General features: G+C 40.0%; 1 protein-coding gene and 1 non-coding gene across 2 annotated transcripts in view; both read right to left on the reverse strand.

The window, feature by feature from the left end:
- Positions 1-14,244, reverse strand: part of PBX1 (PBX homeobox 1) — a 347,184-nt gene that overhangs the window by 177,684 nt on the left and 155,256 nt on the right. The window lies entirely within an intron of this gene.
- On the reverse strand, positions 3,770-3,871 carry LOC122149744. The gene has a single exon (XR_006163307.1). It is a non-coding gene; the product is annotated as a U6 spliceosomal RNA (small nuclear RNA).

The following is a 14,244-nucleotide window of genomic DNA, read 5'->3' on the forward strand; positions in this document are numbered from 1 at the left end:
TAATCTGCCTAATAAACAGGGCTGAGCATAACCCCAGATGTTCCATGTTCAAAGATAAGTATTTTCAGGTGACTCCATGAATCGGGGCAAGACATAGCTATTACATATAGGTACCACACTGGCATAGATAATAATAATTTAAAAATCTAAGCAAAATGTATTATAATTTAAGAAAACCAGGTGTAACTAAAGAGATGATTACCAACAGATCCTGTGGTTCACTAAGAGGATCACCACAGGTTTCTTAGTCAGATGTACTAGCAGATTTTCAACATAATTTGCTTTTCTAACAGGTAATTTATAACCAGCTTATTAGAAAAGCATGAACTGAGTCATGCCGTACTTCTTACGGATGTTCCACATCTTCACAAAAGGAAATCTTGGACATGCCCAAAGCCTAGTGGCCCAATAACCTACAGAGGTGACAAGCAGAGGAGAAAGATCCAGGGTTGTGTGGCTAACACAGCCTAGCTATCAGAGACTGTAGACGGAAAAGAACGGTCACACCACCAACTAAAAGAACTGAGACACTTTCAAGACAACCGTTAGTAAGCCTCAAGTGTCTGAAATTTAAAAAAAAAAAAAAAAAAAATCAAGCATAGAACTCCAAAACTCAGGCAGGCAAAAACCAAAGGCCTATTAAAATTTAATCTCTTTTGAAAACATATTAGCTTAATTATTTCTGCAAATGCTATGGCCATTAGACAAATTAACACAAAATCTCAGATCAAAGTGCCATTCACACGTAGCTGCTTGTATAACTTTAGGTCGTGTGAAGATGAATGAATGCTATAAAACAACGTCTTTGAGTGTTTTTTCATGTATCTGCTACTAAAAACCTTCTGAAGAGGTTTAAAAATTCTAAATTAAAGGCAAGCTGGTGATACCTCAAAATTAAGTATGCCAAAGGAGAATATTATAATCAAATACTCTCTGTACTTCTCAAATTCTTTTACTGTGTAGTCACATTATCTGTGTATATATGCATGTTTCTGCATATACATATGAAAAACCAAATAAGTGGTTTGTTGTTGTTGTTGTTATTATTTGCTGTCAAGTCAGACCCGACTCATAGCAACCCCTCCTTGAGTTTCCAAGGCAGTATCACTACGGAAGTAGATTGCCCCATCTTCCTTCCGAGGAGTGGCTGGTGGGTTTGAACCACCAGCCTTCTGGTTAGCAGTCAAGTGCCTTAGGCACTATGCCACCAGAGCTCCCCTTCATAAGTGGTTTAGCATCAGGTAATACAAAAAGAATATGCAATAAGTGGACATACTCATTTTCACACGCCCTCAAAAACTGGCAAGCAAACATGCTAAACCTTCTATTACAGAGTATTGTAGTCTTCAAAAGTTAAATTTAAAGTTAAAATTTTAGAGTGTGTTATGTATTACATTCTTTGAGGAATATATTATTTAAAAGATGTCCACAGTAAGATTATTTGTGAAAGTAATTAATCCTATCATACATTTTGTTTGGTAACTCTAAGTGTTCATATATTAGATTGACTTAGAGTGTTTCTGACTTTAAAAAAATATATCAAGTATTAGAATTTAAAAAGTATAACCAAACACACTCCATATTATTTATATACATGAATTTTTTTTCTAAAAATATATCATAATATTCTATCGATGACAGGCTCTTAACTAGGGGTGATTTTGCCGCACAGGGAATATTCGGCAACATCTGAAGACTTTTTTTTTTTTTTTTAAATGGGGAGAAGGCGGTGCTATTGGCATCTAGTATTCAGAGTTCAAGGACAGTGCTAAAACTCCTACCAGGTACAGAAGACTCACCCCAACAAAGAGTTACCCGGCCCAAAATGTCAATAGTGCCAAGGTGGAAAAACCCTGTGCAGATAATCAGAAACACGACACAATTCTCAAAACAGGTCCCCAAAACATTTTAAGAAATGAAAAATGAGAAGTTGGAAAACATGAGAGAGCTCCTTTCAGTAGTATTTTGATTGTCAAAAGTATAAGGTTCTTTTTGTGAATGCCACAATGTATTACTTCACCACAAAACATGTTCTTAAAACCCACCACCTGTACTTGAGTTATATATGCAGACTGAGAAATGCTGGCAAATCAGCCAGGATTTGAGGGAAAAAAAGACATTTACCCTGAGACATCTTTCAACAAACAGAGGACTATCCTGACCGAATGTATTAAAATCAAATAAAATGCGATATAACGAAAGCTAACTTTTTAGCCAGTGAAAAATAAACACATCTGGTACATGGAGTCTTACATGTGTGTATCCATCCACATGCTCAGTTGCACAACATCAAAGCTATGATGTTCAGTAATATGATAATATTATTTTTGAGATCAGTTAAGGTATAAAATGTGCGTACTCTCAGTCTTTAATATTAATAAGTCTTATAACTAGCAGTTTCTCATAGCTCCGAATTCTTGAGCACAACTAGAAAGGGCACTTATCCTGAAAAATCTAATAAATTTACAGTTTTATATACTTCCTTCAATTGTAAAAGTCTTGTTCAATAAACTTTAAAATGCCACTATAGAGCAATAACACAGACAGTATAAACCCAGCCCTGGGAAAGCTGTGCAACCAGAAATTGTTCCCCTTTCTGCTAGAGCAATAAAGTTTTATATGTTTGAACTGACTGTAAAAAGGTTTGAATGTTGGCAACTGGGGAATAATCTGTCTTCTTTATAGTTATTATCATATTTCCCACAAGACCCCTTGGTCTGTGTCAATCCTTCTTGTATATGACACCTTTGTACTGTCAGCGAAAGCAAGACTACTTTACTTTTTTTTTTTAACTATAGGACTTGTATCTGTTTTCTTTCAGATTACAGCTAACAGGAATAAATTATTTCTGACAAGCATCTATTGCAGCATTTTACCAAATAAAGCTGGTTGTGAGCTGCTTTTTCAAGAGAGACGGGAGGAGGGTGGTGGTGGTGGGGCTCTTCCCTATTCCTTCCCTCTCTTTCTCTCAACTGATTCAAATGCAATTGAGAGATGGTTAAATTGGAGAAAATGTCAATAAAAAGAGATTTGTTGGAAAGTTGCTCTGAATGCCAGAGACTGCTGTAACCTGGTGGTCGGGTCCTCACGGGTGCTATTGGACCTATGTGAGAAGGGGCTTAGGAAAAGATAGCAGACAGAGCCATCCCTTTCTCCTACTGCACTCAGGCTTGGGAGTGCCTGTGTTTCTTGGTTTCATGTAGAAAGCAAGCATCCAGCAAGCAGAAATGGCTAGAGGTTCCCAGGCTCTGATTAGCAGGCAATGAGTGAAGCCAAGGCTATGACCAGCAGGGACAGACACCCAAGCTGTCACATGTGGGCTTTAGCTTTTGGCTAACCAGTCATCTCAGCTGAAATGAGTTTAGGCTCATGGTAATCAGTAAAGAGCTGATGTGTGCATGTATGGATGTATCACGTGTATGCGTGTGTCTTCCTTTCTTCCTCTCCCAACCCCACAACCAGAGAAATGCTACACCTTTTAACAATCATACACACGTGGGTCTTAATATGTCTTAGATGGCAGCTGCCCACTGGCAAACCACAGTTCCATAATAAGTTTTCACTCCATGTCCTCTTTGTGTACTTTGTCTATGTGGTTAAAAACAATCTGCTTTAAAATAGTTTCCTGATGAACCAAAAATTCTTGGGTTTGGGTCATATGTCACAGTGACATTAACAAAAAGGAAACTGATGCTTTTTTTAAAAAAAATTTCTGACACATAACATAAATATAGAAAAATATACAAATCACAAGTGTCCAGCTCTATGAAAAACTATGGAATGCTTTACAAATGTGCACCTCGTCCCTGTGCAGGGCCTATGCTAATTGTCTCTGCATCATTTTTTTCATACGTGCTGCTGAAGTGAGCACACAGACAGCATTCTGAAATTTAAAAAAAAAAAAAAGTTCTCACGTGGCAGGGGATTATCAGTTTCAGAAGTAGTAGCTAGAACATCACAGTATGGAAGACCTATGGCGACAGAAATATTTAGGTATTGAAGAGTAAAGTATGTCCCAAGGCATTATCCAAAGTGGTAATGAAATGCTCATTCCCTGGTCCCATACCCACTCTGTTGGTGTGGGCCTCTAAATCTGCATTTCATAAGCACCTCAAGTGATTCTTGAGAACCACTGACGTTGACTAATGAAGTACTCCAGCAATTCCCTTCCTGAAACTCAATGACATTCCCTATTTCAGAGATGAAAAGCCACTGGCCTGACTTGCCAGGGCTTCAAATTTACACATTTCTAAGATTTTAATTGGGAAACCTCAAAGAATAGCATTATATTTTGATGGTGAAAAAGAAAGGATTTAGATTAGTAACTGATCAACAAGGAAAAGTATTGTCCTAGAAGCTTCACCTCACTCTGCCTTTTTCCTGAACTCTACATTCTATATGTGCTACCCCATTCTATTCATCCTAATGGGGGAAAAAAATGCATATACAGAGGCCAAAGAGCCCCTGAAAAGGCCAAGATTTGGGTTCTCACCCCACCTCACTCCCATTCCCCTACTGTAACCCCCACACACAAATTTTTATTTGTCCTTCTTGCAAATCTCAAGCAAATCCAGGGATTTGTACCTAAGTCCTAAAATATACCTTCCCTCATGAACCTAAAAGGAGTTGGCTTTTATAGTAATGCATATGAAGAGAATACTCTGGGATTGCAAGAGTTCAAGAAGATATATGATATCAGTTTCATGGCCTTTAGAATAAGTGAGGAGCAAAGGACCTGATGAACTCAAGCTAACTCACTTTTCAGAGGGTCTTGTGTTATTATTTCAGTTTATAGATTCATTCATTGTATGTGGGATTCTACCAAAGTATAAATGCAGCAGAAAAGGTAGATCGGTGGGCATTAAGCATTACTGCTACCACTTTTACTTCTAGAAGGAGTTCTAGTGGCGAGTGATTAAAGCATTCATTTGCTAACCAAAAGGTTGGTGGTTTGAACCCACCACCAGCTGCTCCATGGGAGAAAGATGAAGCAGTCTGCTTCCGTAAAGATTTACAGTCTTGGAAACCCTCTGGGGTAGTTTTACTCTGTCCTACTGGGTCACTATGAGTCACAATCGACTCAACAGCAAAGGGAATTAATTCTAGGATTATGATTATGGTTACTACTACTACTACCTACTTCCGTAGTAATAATGCCTCGGAAACCCAAGGAGGGGTTGCTATGAGTCAGGGCCGACTCGACGGCAAACAACGACAACAACAACAAATTACTACTACCACCACCATTACTACTAAGAACTTCTGATGCCAATCATGTGTCAGGCACCGGGTAAACCATTTACATACATCATCTCATTCACTCCTCAGAGCTATATATACTTGAATGTATCAGCGATATTATTTAATGAGAAACAAGATCCTGTCATGGGTCGGTTCTTTCACTTTCATGTGGCATCTATTTCTGTTCTAGTTACCCAAGGCTGAATGTACAGATGTCTGAGCATGCAGAAGGGAATCATTTTTTGTTAAAAAGTATCAATAAGGTGAAGAGTTAACAAAAGAGGCTATGTGCTAGATATGTAAACCACACACATACACACACACACACACAGAGAAAAGGGGAAAAAAAAAAACCACTGTCATCAAGTCGATTCTGACTCATAGCGACCCCTGCTGGGTTTCCAAGGCTGTAAATCTTTACAAAAGTAGATTGCCTCATCTTTCTCCCATGGAGCAGTTGTTGGGTTTGAACTACTGACCTTCTGGTTAGCAGCCAAATGCCTTACCCACTGCACCACTAGAACTCCTTGTAGACCACAAGAAACACCTATAATATGGCCTGTCTATAATGAGCTGCTTATCTAGTGAGAAAGACCAGAAATAAGCAAAAGTAAACCATGGATTAGAAAAGCATTATCATGAAATGGATGACTGGAGAAGAAAGTAGTATGATGTCAACTCTAAGGGAAAAAATATATAAAGGACATCTCCCTTTTCCCAAAAAAATTACTGTTGTTGTTGTTGTTATGTGCCGTCAAGTTGGACCGGACTCATAGTGATCCCTCCTTGGGTTTCTGAGGTGGTATCACTCCGGAAGTAGATTGCCCAACCTTCATTAAAAAGAGAAGATAGTCTCATACGAATCAATCGGAGAATCACCAAAGATTGCATAGAGCCAGTTATTACATGCAAGAGAAGCTATCTGAGTAATCAGAGAAGGGAAATTCAATACAAGCTGCGGTTGTTGGGGAAAGTGAGAAGAAGCAATGACTGAAGAATGGGAAGAGATTAGATATACATGGAAGACAAAAAGAAGCAATGCATCCTAAGAGGAGTAGAGGAGGCATGAACAGGGGCACAAGAGGCCAACTTCCTTGGATCAGGTCTGGACCCATGAGTGAGAAATAAACATAGGGGAAGGATTGGGGAGAGAAGGCTAGCCCCTCACCCAACCACTGAGCCCCACAAGCTTACCCAAGAGCTGGAGCACAGTCCAGACCACATTGGATGATGCTAGCCTGCCTGGCTCCTTCTGCTCCTGTGGAAATGCAGAGTACCTCAAAAAAGCAACTGTCATTCTCAAAAAAAAAAAAAAAAAAATCTGGCTTATTCTCCATATAGTAAGACAGTAAGGCCATGACACTTGGTGGCATGATTTCACAGACAAAAGCCACATCTTAGAGAATGAGGTTGGGCTGATAGGCTAATGGATGCCTTAAATGGAAGAGCTCCAAAGAAAGATCCAGATCCAGGAGCTGCTGAGGGTGGAATCTGTGCTTCAGCAGGAAGCACTTCCAAACTAAATCAAGTTCAATGAGAGACGCTCTTTAAGAATCCTTCAAATTCTAAGTTAGGGATTCTATAAAATCCCTGAATGGGAGAGGAAACAGTACTATGGGCCTAAGGTTATCAAGGTCTCCTGCATGAGTGTTTGCAGCTCCCACTGACCCCACACCAACAATATATACAGCCACTCAGGGCTGTATCTTTGATGATAGGACCAACACTGAAAAGTGATGAGAGAACATTTTCATCAGACAACAGCAGCAATGTTTGCATAAAGGCATGCAAAGCAGCTGGCTTGAAAACATAATTTTCTGGTTGAAGTTCTTCACCTTATCATTTACCAAATCAAAACCAAACTCACTGCCGTTGAGTCAGTCCTGACTCATAGCGACCCCTCCTTGGATTTCCAAAGCAGTATCTCTACAGAAGTAGATTGCCCAATCTTCCTTCTGAGGAGTGGCTGGTGGGTTTGAACCACAAGCCTTCTGGTTAGCAGTCAAGTGCCTTAGGCACTATGCTATGAGAGCTCCTTTAGTACCTATCATTTATTGCTTTTGATACTAAGAACAGAAATAATGATAATGCTGTACTACTTGCATAATGTTTTATAGCCTGCCAACACTTAGATCAGCATGATTATTTTTAATCTTGCTTATAAATTTATGAGGTCCTATTATCCCCATGTTATAGATGAAGAAACTAACATCCAGAGAAGTTAATAACTTGCTCAATGTCACACAGCAGATAACAGCCAGAGCTGGATGAAGGCCCAAATCAACTGAGTGCTCATAATTACGAAACTCTTATCTGCAAGACATAGGTGTGGCCACCACCAGATTGCAGAGATGGGTGGGAAAAATCACAGGAACTCAATGCAAAGGAGAACACATCTTGCTCATTGAACATGGCAACCTCTCAGTTCAGTTCACCCCATCCCACCCAGGCTGGCTAGGCTCCTTCCATCATCTCATCTGATGCTGGGGCTCTATCTGACATGGACAGTACTATTACTTCCAGAGCAGGCACTGTACTAGATAGATAAGAAGGAAATAAAAATGACCACTGTCTCTCCCTCTCCCCTCCATCCCTTTGTTGTCAGTGGGTGAACAGCTAGGCATTTGCTATACAAAGTAGAAGGGAATATTCTGGGGTCACTATTGGAGCCAAACAACACAGATCTCCTCTCCCAATCACCAAAGCCCTCCTTGTAAGTCTTCAGTGGAGAAATCGGCAGAGCCTCAAGCTCCTCGACGTGCCCTCCCTGCTTCCCTGTAGCCCAGTAATCATGGCACATTCTGTCTCACACAGCCACGGGGATCCCTCGCCCCTCAGGAGCTGCCAAGGCTTTCTGATGTACAGGCTGCTAATATAGCATTATTAGGAACATGTTTGTCTCCACTCCTCCAAGGATGCCTGCTTCCCTGCCTGAAGAAAAGCCACACACATGCTCCCACAGAGGGACCCAGTGAAGAGCCCTGGAACCCACAAAGGGAAATCAGCATGCCAAGGGTTAAGCACACCCTGTAATAAGCATCTCTGTTCCGGCATGTTGCGAAAGCCCATTACCTCCCGCCACATTACCTCATTCATTTCTTATATGCGGATGGTTTATTTTCCCATGAGCACCCTGGCTCTCAGTATTAAGTCCCCTCCTTCGCCTCTATTTCTCTATCCATCACATTTAACACTCTGACAGTAACAGTCTATAATGTTTCTATTCTACAAAACCGCTCTGTCAACTCCGGGCTTCCAGAGCAGCAACTGAGGAAAATAAATAACATCAACGCCAGGGACGACAGCATCACAGCTCCCTTTCTGCTGGGCTTTTTTATTTTATATTATTCTACAAAGGGAGAAATATAAAAGGGATATGGGGACGTAGAAGAAAAGAAGAGAAGAATTTTCTTTCTCACCCAGGAGATACTTTAACAGACCTAAGGGAGAGTCCTGGCATTTTCCTTTTCAGACAAAGAAGTGATCACACACACACACACACACCCATCCTGGCTCCTCTCTCATCCCCTGACCATTCCCCCTTTCATTTTCATCATAGTTTAATAGAGGACGGATAATGACTACTCTGCACTCTACCTGCCACTATAGAAGCAGGGTAACACCAAGTTAAGCACATGTGCAGCACCCCATTCCCAGAATAGGGTAATTCATAAATTATTGTCATCTTTTCTGGAGCAAGAGTCTAGTGAGGAGATGTGAGGCAGTCCACGGGTGCACAGCCTTTGTTCTGGGGGAGACGCCCAGGGAACAGAGACTCTGGAACCAAGGAGCAGGCAATAGTGTAGGGAAACATTAACTACTGAGAAATAAATCACTCTAGAAAGCTGCCTTGTCTCCCTGTTAGTGGGGCTTTACCAAAACTGTTTTTGTTTTAATCATTTGGGAAAGAAATCTTTTAAGAACGTGTTATATTTCCATCTAGCTTCTTTAAACACATATAGAGAGATATATGGTTATCCTGTAACTTCCTCTTCATGACCTAAATCATTTATCATCAATGTCGATTACTGTCCAGGCACACTGCTATGTGGGAGTCTGCATGGCTGTTCTATAGACACTCAGTCAGCTGGGCTTTTTACATTCTTGGGTCTCCTATATATAGTTTTACTATCTCCCCCTTACTTTGAATGGACACTTCTTGAAGATCTTGCCTTTTGAGAAATGTCCTTCTCTTCCGCAGATTATGTGACAGTTAAGAACAAGCAACTGTGATGACCAGATCATGGGAGCCAAACCTGACCACTTTTTAGCTGTGGGACCTGGTGCAAGTTTCTGAGCCCTTCTGTGATGTGTTCCCTCCTGTAAAGTGGGGACAATCGTGGTACCTATGTTCTGGAATATGTGTGAGGATTAGCTGAGGTAATATACGTGAAGCAATTAGGATAGTGTCTCAGGTAATGTTAATGACTACCATGTGTATACTCTGGTATGAGCTGGGAAACCAGACAATCATACGTTAGAATCATGTTGAGATAAGGGATTTTGAGCAGTGGCCTTTGCACTGTGATAAGTCAAGTACATAGGTACCTAAGCATTTTTGTGAGCCTTAATGTTGGTTACACAGAGGCCCTCTAACACCCTGGGCTTTGGTTATTTCAGATAGAGGAAGTGTTCAACATCAAGATCTGAATGGTAAGATTTAACTGTAGGGAGACTAATTCGGGAAAAGGAAAGAATCCGGGAACAGAGAACAAAACAAGAAAAACAACAAAAGACCTGCCATTGAACACTGCCCAACACAATTCTGTAATTCCTTCCATCCAACCTCACAAGGCTATTTTGAAAAGAACAAGAATGTGAGGTGTTACGTATAAAATTGCTTTGATAAGTATGAAATACTCTGCACATTATTAACAATTGGATGATCACTATTACTCAACTTTGTACTGTAGGGCCGTTGATTTATTTCAAACAGTACTTTGAAATACAAAGGTATTCAGAGATGGGCGTCTTGTTTTACCCTCCACTGATACCTAAGGGGCCATGGAATCTCCTTTTTCCATCTCAGGTGTCACAACATGGAGAAAAAGATGTGCTGAGGGTCTGACCTTGATAAAGGGAACCCTGGGTGATTCATTCACATTGACTCCCCAGGCCTGCCTTTCCACCTTCCCCTAAACAAATGAATCAGCCACCTCAAAGCTGATTCAGACTCATGGCTACCCCTTGTATGTAGGAGTAGAAATGTGTGCCATAGGCTTTTTCAGAAGTAGATTGCCAGGCCTTTCTTCCAAAGTATCTCTGGGTAGATCTGAACCACAAACCCAGCATCTCCCCACCCAAAACAAAAACTCCAACAAATCCAAAGCACTTATCACAGAGCCCCAGAATAATGCCTGCATGACAAAGAAAGGAGCCAATGTGAGAAAACGTTATGGCCAAATGGGATGGATGTAGCATATCTGATACCCAGAGGCAAGGAAGAACTGGTTCCTGAGACTTAATTTTTTGTCTAGTTCAATTCCAAATATAATAAACAACCCAACTTACTAAGGCACATAACATTTCTGCTTTTATAATGCTTTTTTGTGAGGGGAGGTTATATAGAGGCAAGAATTAGACTAAATGACATTGTTTCATTATTTTAAATGATCATATTCCCCTACTGATGTTCATAATACTCCCAATACTCCCTGGCACTTTATTTTTCTATTCCTGTGACAGAAAGGCAAAGGTGACCTGACATCACCAAATGTCTCAAAGTGTCCCTAGGGAGAGAATAAGACATTCATATAATTTGTTTCCAACAAATTAATATTGAGAACTCCAATGTATAAGAAGAATCCTGGTGGCTCAATGGTCAAGTGCTTGGTTGCTAACCAAAAGGTTGGCAGTTAGAATCCATCAGCTCCACAGGAGAAAAATGAGGCAGTCTGCTTCCGTAAGGATGTACAGCCTTGGAAATCCTATGGGGCAGTTCACCTCTGTCCTATAGGGTCATTATGAGTTGGAATTTGACTCAATGACAATGGATTTTATCTTGTGTTTATAAGGTGTTGGAGGGAAATAGCATAAGTGAGTAGAGTTCCTGCATTCCAAAGTTTATAATTTAATGAAGAGAGAAGGACATATGAACAAATGACTAAAATTAACAGTTGAATAAAGGGATAAAATTAATACTAATTAAAGCTATAGATATTTTATTATAGAAACATGTTGGAAGGGGTAATTAATCTGAATGGGGGTTTTAGTAGAGCTTTCATATTTTCATAGAAAGAATGATATTTGGGAGGTGGCAGAGCTTGCAGCAACTAAAGGCTCAGCTTTTGAAGCCACTCAACCTAGGTTCAAATCCATGCTTTACTATTTGCTACCTGGGTGATCTAGAGCTGGTCATTAGTGGTAGAATTCTTGCCTTCCATGCAGGGGACCTGTGTATTGGCTGTAGCTTAGACCACAGGCCAACACATGTTGATGTACCTCATGCACAGAGGTATGGTGCTATGGTACTGAACAGGTTTCAGTAGAGCTTCCAGACCAAGACAGACTATGAAGAGAAGTCTGATCACCTTCTAAAAATCAGGCCATGAAATTCCCATGGATCATGCTAGTCAATCCACAAGCAACCATGAGGATGGATAGCACAGGACTTGGAAGTGTTTTCATTTCATTGTAGATGGTGTCTCCATGAGTTGGGAACTAAGTGATGGCAGCTAACAACAAGCTCAGTTTACTTGTAAATCTGATGGGGACAAAGACAATGCATATCTCATAAGCTTTGCAGTTAAGATTAAACTAGATAATGAAAATAGCCCTAGATTATTATAACCCTTCTCCAAACCTTCAGAAGTGGTATTATTATCCCCATCTTTAGTAATGAGAAAATAGAGGCTTAGAGAAAATAGGTGACCTGCCCATAGTCATATCATAGATGGAGGATCTAGGAAACAAATTAAGGTCAGTCTGATCTAAAACCCAAGTTCCTTTTATAATTTTAACATGGTCTACTTTTACTCAACACATTCTGGCCTCCTACCAGAAAGTCAGTCCCTGGAACTAGAGAGCTCAGCCTAGGAATCACCTAAAGATAAGGGCATGGTTTTAGCAGACTGAATGATAGAGAGACATCGTTGAATGAATGTCAGAGAGACAATACCAATAAGAAAATTAACAATTACATGGAAGCTATCATAATATTCTCTGAAACTGAAAGATGTACCACAATCTGAAGTGAACGAACTCAACCTGGTATCCGAATCCAGTCCCCTTCCTAATTTCCTTGTTCCTATTAATGCCAAACCCACTCTCCCAAGAAACCAGATCAAAATCTAAAAACTATGAATACAAAGATACGGAAAATGTCTGTCCAGTTCAAACTTGCACAAAATGCAGTAAACTCCTCTATGGCAACCCTGGCAAACCCTCATTTCCGACAGTTACACAATAAAGCAGGCATCTGTGACCGCACCTTCCACCATTTAAAGGCAGTTATGACTGTCAGGTAGTTTTTCCTTATTCTGAGTCATCTTCCATATCAACATTTTTTTATGGAAACCAAATTAATAAATGAATTAAAAGATTTAGTCATCCTTGACTCAGCCCTTCTTTTCATATCTAGGTGGTCACTAGCATCTGTTCATTTTTAAAAACTCTTTCCAAAGAGTCTTGATCCTTTTCATTCCCAAAATGCCATTCTCTTGCCCAGACTTCTGTCTTCTGGCTGAAATCCCTGTCTTCAATTCCTCTTCACTCTGGTATATCCTGTATATTTCTACCATACTAAAAGACCTTAAATCTGGTTTCAGCACATATCAGCTGTGCTCAAATAACCACATTTCTTACTACAGGTGTGAACTCCTCTATAGTCTCACCTTACCTACTATATCTTATTTCTCATGTTTTCTAATTTACATCTTTCAACTTGGTCTAGGCAACCACTTCAAAAGATAGTTCCACAAAAGACCATACACACGGGACCTAAGATATGTCTAAATTTATGCAACATGTCTAGGGCCATATAACCACTCATGGATGATCTGGGACTAGAATTCAGCTTCTTAGTGTCCCTGTCCTGGCCTCTCTCTCTAGCCCATCAAGTCATGAGAGAGGACTACACTAGCCTGTCTCTGGAGAATGTTGGGACCAGTGGCTAAGATGGCATTCATTACGCTCCCTAGTTCATTCAATAAATGATTATGGAGCATCTACTATATATGAGCCCTGGTGATGCAATGGTATTGCACTCAGCTGCTAACTATAAAATCAGCAGTTCAAATCCACCAACCACTTCAATAGAGAAAAGACCTGAAGATCTATGAGTCAGAATAGATTCAATGACACACAACAACAGTGTTGCATGTGGAGATCTGTCCTTAAAAGAGGGGGAGGGGACATAAAAAGGCATTAACCATAAAGTAGAAAGTAAAAGTAAAATAACATGCAAAAATTAAAATCATAACAACTCTTATGAGTTACAGTGAAGGAATATACAAAACAAGGCAAAGTGAATATAAGGATGAAGGAATATCTTGGACTGGGTCAAGTTATTCAGGAAAGGCTTCTGGTAGGATCTGAATGATTTAATAGGAATGCTCCATAGGAATGATGGGTACAGGGAATTCCTGGTACAGGAGACAGCCATCAAATGTGTAAGAAAAAAATGGCAGGTTTTAGGTATCACAGGGAATTCAGTATGTTTGTAACACAGGGTGAAATTGAAGAAAATGGTAGGAAATAGGTTTCCAGGTAGTCAAGGGCTAGATCACAAGGTTAATGAGAGTTATACCAAGGAGTTTAGATTTCAGCTTAAATAATTCTAATTCTTCAACCTTGTGTCTATCATATATGCATGCTCAATAATGGTCATATTTATGGCACATTCCCAAGAGTATACCCACAGGAATGCACAATACCCAGCAGGCTGTAAGATTACTCCTTCTCTTCAACTTAAGAAAATATACGGGCATTCAGTTGATTGAAAGTGACATTGTTATGGTGATAATTTGAATTAGTTTAAAATTTTAAATAATTTGCAAACCTCGG

Source organism: Orycteropus afer, unplaced genomic scaffold (assembly GCF_000298275.1).
Source record: "Orycteropus afer afer isolate SDZICR_OR568_19922 unplaced genomic scaffold, OryAfe1.0 scaffold00044, whole genome shotgun sequence".
Lineage (NCBI taxonomy): Eukaryota > Metazoa > Chordata > Mammalia > Tubulidentata > Orycteropodidae > Orycteropus > Orycteropus afer.